Below are 8,120 nucleotides of genomic sequence, written 5' to 3'. Positions count from 1 at the left end.
GAGGCAGTTCATGAACACATGAAGAGAGAGGGTGGAGGGGGATGGGGAGAGAAGGAGCAGAGATGAAAGAGAATAAGAGGATAAGAGAGTAGAAGAGCAAAAGAGTGAGGAGGGGCAAGTAGCCCTCTTTATACTGAGTCAGGCATACCTGGCTGTTGCCAGGTAACTGTGGGGCAGAGCCTGGAAGAAATGCTAACAGTGTCTACACATGGCACATAGAGATACAATGAAAAGGAGGTTTTGCTGACCCTCAGTACACCAAGGACCAGGTTTGCACAGCACATTAGGCGACCTTCCTCTTCTTCTCACCCTTACAGATAATCCAGCAAACCCAGCTCTGCTTGTGTAAGTAGGGCTCTGGCCACGTTGGTTGTCCACTTTCTCCAGTGTAGGACCTGACACCCCTCAACAGGCCAATGCAGTGCCACTTCTGAGCCCAGGTCTCCCTCTAGTGATCATTCAAGGAACAGCAGGCAGGCAGGCTCCTTGCTCCTCTGCAGAAAAGACCTTTCCAAAACCTGTATCTTGCCTCTCATCCTTTGCTTAGAACCTTTAAAGACAAAGACCCACACCTCCAAAGCTCTCCCTCTCTCCATAGGCCTTCAAGGGAAAAAGCCCAGCGAAAGGCCTAGAGCCTGGTCAATACTATAGGAGGAGTGCAGGACACAGCAATCCCCCTGGCTCATACCGGAACCCTTCAACCTTTTATGTTTCCAACACCACTCAGACTTAGCATCCTACACACACACACACACACACACACACACACACACACACACACCATCTCTGTTTGCACATAACACACACCCCTGTGCTTAAGTCATGCTTTTCAGAATCACACCTTGGATGCCTCTCTTCTCTGTCTAGACCCACATAACCAACTTTTTTCTGCCATTAAGGCTCATGTCACAGCTTCTTGAAGCTTTCTCTGAAGCATAGTTGTCCTCACTGGATTTCCCAAAGGGTTTGTTTGTTTGTTTGTTTGTTTGTTTGTTAGGATGATTGCTGACCTTTATGGGATACAGCATTTCTGTCTCTATGCTTGACAGGTACCACCTCACTGAAGACCTTCACAAGCTGTAAAAGAAAGATGCTGCTTAACTCTGAGGTGGCAAATGACAGCTGCTGACTGACACCGCTACCCCCTAAGCCACAGCTCTTAACATAGGCATCTTTGTTCTACTCCCCCATGGCCTCCAGTGAGAACCACGTTCCCTGGTCTCTGAGTTGCCCTCCTGGAAACCCCTCCAGCCTCTCTCTGGGGCCTGGGCAGCTCATAGTCCATTTCCTGAGCAAAATGGCAGACAGGAAGAGTTAGTTTTGCCTACTGTATCTCCTATTTCTCTCAGATCCTTTTGGTTTGAACCTTCAACCCCAAGATAGGAGACCCCTTTGCCCCTCATGAAGCCAGTCAGACATAATTAACAGGATGAGGAGGAAACTCATAAACTTTAAGTCCAGAACACTCAGCTAAGAGTAAGAAGCAGAAGTCAGGCAGTGGTGGCACACACCTTTAATCCCAGCACTCGGGAGGCAGAGGCAGTGGATCTCTGAGTTGGACCAGCCTGGTGAAGCTTGTCTGCAAACCCTGCACCCCCCTCCCTGCCCCCAACCAAAAAGAAAGAAAGAAAAGGAAAGGAAAGGAAATAAATAAAACAAGTAAGCATGGGGTGTCCAGGCATTTCTCTTTCATATTCTCCACAACAAAGGAAAGAAAGAAGGCTCCATGGCTTCGTGTTGAGCCGTGACTGGTCACGTTGCATCTGCAGTCAGAAGGCAGAGAAGAGTGACCGTGGGATGCTTCTCTTGGCAAACATTGGCGAGGGAGATGGTTAACTCTCCATTCCTGCCCATAGGCTTTGGCACCATTTCCCTCCTCTGCATAAACTGGGAGGGGACTGGGGCTCAAGGACTCTGTGAAAGGTTAAATCCCAAACGCCTGTAGAGAGAGAGTTATGAATTCGCACTACCGAATTCACGAGGAACTGACACATAAGAACTAGGACAGTAGCTGGGCAGTGGTGGCGCTCAACTTTAATCCCAGCACGGGGTGAGGCAGAAGCAGGTGAGTTCTGCTGTGTCCTCTGTGAGTTCGAGAACAGCCTGGTCTACAGAGTGAGTTCCAGGACAGCTAAAGCACTACACTGGGAAACACTGTCACAAAAACAACAACAGAAGAACAAACAAACAAACAACCCAAACAAACAAACAAAAAGACAGGACAGTAGCTTTATCATTTTCTTTAAAGAAAATACACATTTTCAAGATGTATTTTATTTTTAATTATATGTATATGTGTGTGTGCCTGTGTGGGAGTGTGTATTCATGTAAGTGCAGTTACCCTTAGAGGCCAAGAGCCAGTATGGGATCTGGAGTCAAGTTACAGGTAGCTGTGAGCAGCCCAACATGGGGGGCTGGGAACGACACTCAGGTACCCTGTAAGCACAGTATACACACTTAATTGCTGAGCCAGCTCTCCAGCCCAAAAAAAAAAAATAAATAAATTTTTTTGTTTGTTTTTGTTTTTGGTTTTGGTTTGGGGTTTTTTTGAGACCGGTTTCTCTGTGTAGCCCTGGCTGCCCTGGAACTCACTTTGTAGACTAGACTGGCCTCGAACTCAGAAATCTACCTGCCTCTGCCTCCCAAGTGCTGGGATTAAAGGCGTGCGCCACCACGGCCTGGCAAAAATAAAGATTTTTATATTTATTTATTTGTGTGAGTATACGGGTGTGTGGATGCCATAGAGTGCATACAGAGATCAGAGGGAAACTTGCAGAAGTCAGCTTTCCCCTTCCATCATGTGGGTGCTCAGATGAAACCCAAGTTCGGGCACTCTAGTTACTAAATATGGAGCTAAACATTCATTTTCCCATTTGGAGGAGTGGGTTTTGTCTTTTGAAGCAGACTTTCCCTGTACTGGGAAAGCTGTCCTGGAATTCTATCTGTAGGCTATATAGGCTGGCCTCGAACTCACAGATTGGCCTGCCTCTGCCTCCCTAGTGCTGAGATTAAAGGCGTGTACCACCACCTCCTCTATGCTTCACCTCTACCACACTGTTTTATGGCCACGTTGCAGATGCTAAGAGTACAAAATCAGGGACTTGGGACTGAGGACTCAAGCCCAGTTCTTTCATCCACTAAATCCTTCGTCCTGAATTACTTGATTTTCCAGACTCCCCATCCAACAAACCGGCCTGGGATCTGGACTCAAAGCAAGGTGGAGATTCAGTACAACCCAGGTGTGACCCAGCTTCCCGGGAGCCAAGTTCACAGCACTGGAATATACAGGGAGAGCGCAGGCCTGGCCTGGCAGCCGAGCTGAAAGTCTGTTCTCCTGAAGGTTCGATATGAATAGAACGAAGTTACCCAGCACAAGACTTTCAAAGCGCCTGCATCCTTATATCTTTTCTCAGTGTCCCTCTCTGATGGCAACAGTGTCCACAGGCCAGCCCCTCTCCTTGTTGACCTCAGCCCACTCATTCCGTCTTGGAGGGTCTCCTTTTCCACCTCCTCACCTACCCTCGTTGCTTATCTCAGAGACTGCAGTCCAGTGACCCCCATCAGCCTTCAAAATGCTTTTCTTTGCTGTCCGTATTTAAAACTAGTAAAATTCACATAAAAAGTTGACTTATAACTAAAACCAACAAAAACACTCCCCTCCCTCCACACCCCCACCCCGCGCGCCTCCCCCTTCCCGCCCCTCCCCACCACCCCGTAGCAACAACAGCCTGGAGCCACTCAGTAGGTTTTCTTTTTTTAATTATGTTGGGGGCTTGTCTTGAAGCGTGGTTTTGCTGAGTCATCTGGGTTGGCTGGGAACTACTCAACCTAGGCTGGCCCCACACTTATGGTAATCCTCGATTCCCAGTTTTCTAAGTCCTGAGATTGCAAACCTGGCACAAAACCAGCTTTGCTCAGAGGTTCTCCAGTTCTCAGTCCCCTCCCTGGATGCAGCTTTGCTGATCCAGACTGAGGTCCTCACCGTGCCCACTCCACCCCTACCACTTGATATATCTATGAGGATGACCTTGAACTCATCCTCATCCTCCTGTCCCCACCCCTTCACTATTGTAGCCTGGGTTGACCTAGGACTTGCTAAAATATTATTTATCTATTATTATTTATACGAGTACACTGTAGCTGTCTTCAGACACACCAGAAGAGGGCATCAGATCCCATTACAGATGGTTATGAGCCAACATGTGGTTGCTGAGAATTGAACTCAGGACCTCTGAAAGAGCACAGTCAGAGCTCTTAACTGCTGATCCATCTCTCCAGCCCCCTAGAACTTGTTATATAGACCAGAATTTGCAGTGGTCCTCCTGCCTCTGACCCCAGCGTGTATTTGAACTTCAACTTCCACAGTAATTGGTACAACTACACTTTGGAATCAGCCGTAGGGTAGATTTCCTCTTATTCCACAACAAGGTAAATGGAAAGACCACATCTCTTCTCAGGTTCTTTCTGAACACATTTCAGGCCTGGGCAGATCTTCTCACATCAAAGTGGGAGTGTCCAGGAATCCTTGCACCCTGAACCAGTTGAATACCAAGCAACATCCAGACGGACTGAGAACGTGTGCTTATGAAGCAAGAATCAGCTAAGCAAGGAAAAACAAATGCCCTCAGCACTCAGGAAGCAGAGGCAGGAGGATCACTGCAAGTTCATGACCAGCCGGGTCTACCTAACAAGTTCCAGACCAACCAAGGCTACAATAGGGGTGGGGGCGGGGGTAGGGGGTGGAAAGCTGGAGGAACAGGAGTTCAAGAGTACCCTCAATAGATTAAGTCCCAGGCCAACTTGGACTGCATGGTATTCTGTCATGAAAAAACAGAACGTAAAAGAAATGCCTTTTAAAATGTAAAATCAAGAGATAGCAGAGAGCTTATTGGTGATTTCTGTGGTGGTCCGCACAGAGAGAAGTCACGCAATGCAATGGAGCTGCCCATAAGCCAAGGGAAAAGACTTCAGAATAAAACCTTACCAGGCCCTTGGTCTTGGGTTTCTAGCCTCCAGAGCTGTGAGAAAGAAGTTGCACACGCCTTTAATCCCAGCATTTGGGAAGCAGAGGCAGGCGGGTTTCTGAGTTCGAGGCCAGTCTGTTCTACAAAGTGAGTTCCAAGACAGCCAGGGCTACATAGAGAAACTCTGTCTCAACAAAACAACAACAACAACAAAAAACCAAGTTAAGTCGCCAGTGCTTGAGCCCTTCCATTTGTGTTTATTTATTTTATTACTGCATCCCAGAAAGGCTAAGATCTCTGCACTTCAGGTCCTGGTAGCACCCCAATGATTCACCCTGACTTACTACTTCCTGTGGACTTCTCAGCTCTTCTATCAACAATTCCTGGCATTAACCTCTCTCTGTTTGGAGTAGTTTTTGTACTGATATCCTTTTTCTTGGTTGGACCTGTTGTGACTTCTAAGCAGAGCCTTCTAAGCAGAGCCACTGCCATCATGGGGAAACTCCAGCCGGTGCCCCTTTGCACAAGGATCACCCATCCCAGCTGGGGCTGTTGACACAGGGGGCCTGGGGAGGGTCACCAAGGCCCCCATCTTGAGTATTCAGTTGTTCCCTAGCACTTGTTATATGCAACCACGCCTTAATTGTACACAGCTTCTGGGAGGGGCTAGAGTGTAGGGGGCGGGGCTCATCTTTGCTGGATAAAGCCTTTCCATGTACAGCCTGTTGCCCAGAGCAGCTACCACACCCTGTAAGTGACTCCTCATCCCTGAAGCACCATAGACTTGCTGGTTCCCCAGTTTTTCTTTGGAGCCTTAGAAGGGGCATATGTTCTTTCTCCTTCTGGGAAGAAATTTTAGCAACAGGACCACTTATCATTCTTGCAGGCATCCCATGAACTGTCCTCCATTTAATTATAGTCATGGGAAATACAATGTGACACCTAAGATTGAATTCTAAATCAGTGCTTCGAATGCAGCTCAGTGGATAGCACTTGGTTGCTATACGATTTCAGCACTGCAAAAAAAAAAAAGAAAGAAAAGATAAAATTATACTGGCCCACGTTTGAAGCTTGATTGCATCCATTTGCCAACGATGTTGTATTAGTTTCCCCATGCCTCATTTTTCTCATCTGCAGAATGGGGACAATCCCCCCAAAAGCCATCCAACAGAGCAAAGAGTGTTTGCCTTAGGTGTGAACCAATAAAATAGGAGAAAGGACAGAGGCTGGAGAGAAGGTGACAGTGTAATTTCCAGTGTTCTCATAATTCACAAGGTAGATGGTTGCTCTCTGGCAACACTATGGTCTCTTGGGATGTGTCCTAATGATATGATTATAATCCTCCACAATGCTCAGAGCAGTGATTATAAAGTATGGAAATCTTCATAAGTCACAGTGTTCTTGGTTTTGTAATCCCACAGAATTCCTTACATGAAGCCTGTCCTTTCTTCCACGCCTCCCAAGGTGAGCCCTGATCTTGTCTTTGGTGTCTGAGCTTTTTCCAAAGGATTTGGAACTCCTCTTCCCTTCCCTCCTCCCTCTTACACACCCAACGTTGACCCTAGTGTTTGACCTGAACAAAGAACAACTCCAGAACAAAGGTTAACAGGCCATTCCGGTAAAGGGCTAGGCACTCACAGTCCCTAACTGGTCCAGCAGTTGGAACATTGTCCTTCCTTGTTCTTTCCAGCATAAAACCGAATCCATCGGTAACAATTCCGTGGAATAAAGGCACAACAGAAGTGCACAAGTTCCTTCCTCTTGCATGATCCTCTTAGCGTCCGTGCATTTGTGCGTGTGCACTGCGGGTCCTCAACCTGTGACTGAAGTGTTTCCTGTGCGGCGGCTTTCTCCAGAGAGGCTGCGACGTCAATCTACAAGAATGCAGAGGAGGAGGAGGGAGGGTGGCCGGCCAGTCTCTGTTCCCAGAAACCACGCCTGCTGCGCTGAGATCTGGCCGTCCCTGATGATTTCCTTCCTCATGCGCATCCTCCAACCTCCTCCTGCTTCACATGCGGAGGCCCCCGAGCGGTGCTGGAGGTGGCGCCCTTCTCTCGACCTGTCCCTTTCAAAGGGTCACGGGAGGATTCTGCCACCCTCTTCTCTGGTCTCTGCAAGAACCGCTGTCAAGGCTAACCCAAATCTGTTTCAGTGAACTTTCTAGAGAGAAAGGTTGTCGCCATTAAGTGCCTAGGAACGCGTAAAACAGGCAGCCCCTTTGCGACGGAAGCCTAAAATAACTAGTTGACCTAATTTTCACCCTCTGTGGGGAGCAGAGAACCTTTGGGAGTGGAAAGACCTTGTCCTCGGTTTCCTGGTGACAATGTTTTCTAGTGTGGACCTATTCCCTTCCTTCCTCTTTTATCATTGTTCTTCCTTATTCCTCAATCAAATCCTTAAGAACCTGGAAATGGGCCAAGCAGTGGTGGCACATGCCTATAATCCTAGCACGTGAGGGGCAGAGGCAGGCAGATTTCTGAGTTCGAGGACAGCCTGGTCTACAGAGTGAGTTCCAGGACAGCCAGGACTACACAGAGAAACCCTGTCTCGAGAAACAAAACAAAACAAAACAAAACACCCCAAAGACCCTAGAAATGAAGCCTATCCGGTAGAGGACCTCTTAGCCTATGCATGAGTGTAGCGCGCGTGCGTGCGAACACACACACACACACACACACACACACACACACACACGCACGCGAGCGCGCGGCAGGAGGATCAGAAGTTCAGGGGTCATCCCTGACTACATAGTGATATCCAGCAGCCTGAACTACAATGAGATTCTGTTTCAAAAGGAACTGAAATTGTCCCCTTAATTGTCACAACTTGTGGGTTGTGACACCTTGCAAGAGGTCAAATGACCCTATCACAGGGGTCACCTAAGACCATGGAAAATACACATACTTACATTCTGTTTCACAACAGTAGCAAAATTACAGTTATGATGTAGCAACAAAAATAACTACAGTTGGGGGGTCACCACTACAGGAGGAACTGGTTTTTTTTTTTTAAGTATTTATTTTTATTTATACACTGTAGCTGTCCTCAGACACACACCAGAAGAGTGCATCAGATCCCATTACAGATGGTTGCAAGCCACCATGTGGTTGCTGGGAATTGAACTCAGGACCTCTGGAAGAGCAGTCAGTGCTCTTA

The sequence above is a fragment of the Mus caroli genome, chromosome 12 (genome assembly GCF_900094665.2).
Source record: "Mus caroli chromosome 12, CAROLI_EIJ_v1.1, whole genome shotgun sequence".
NCBI classification, from domain to species: domain Eukaryota; kingdom Metazoa; phylum Chordata; class Mammalia; order Rodentia; family Muridae; genus Mus; species Mus caroli.
This window is presented reverse-complemented; position numbering follows the sequence as displayed.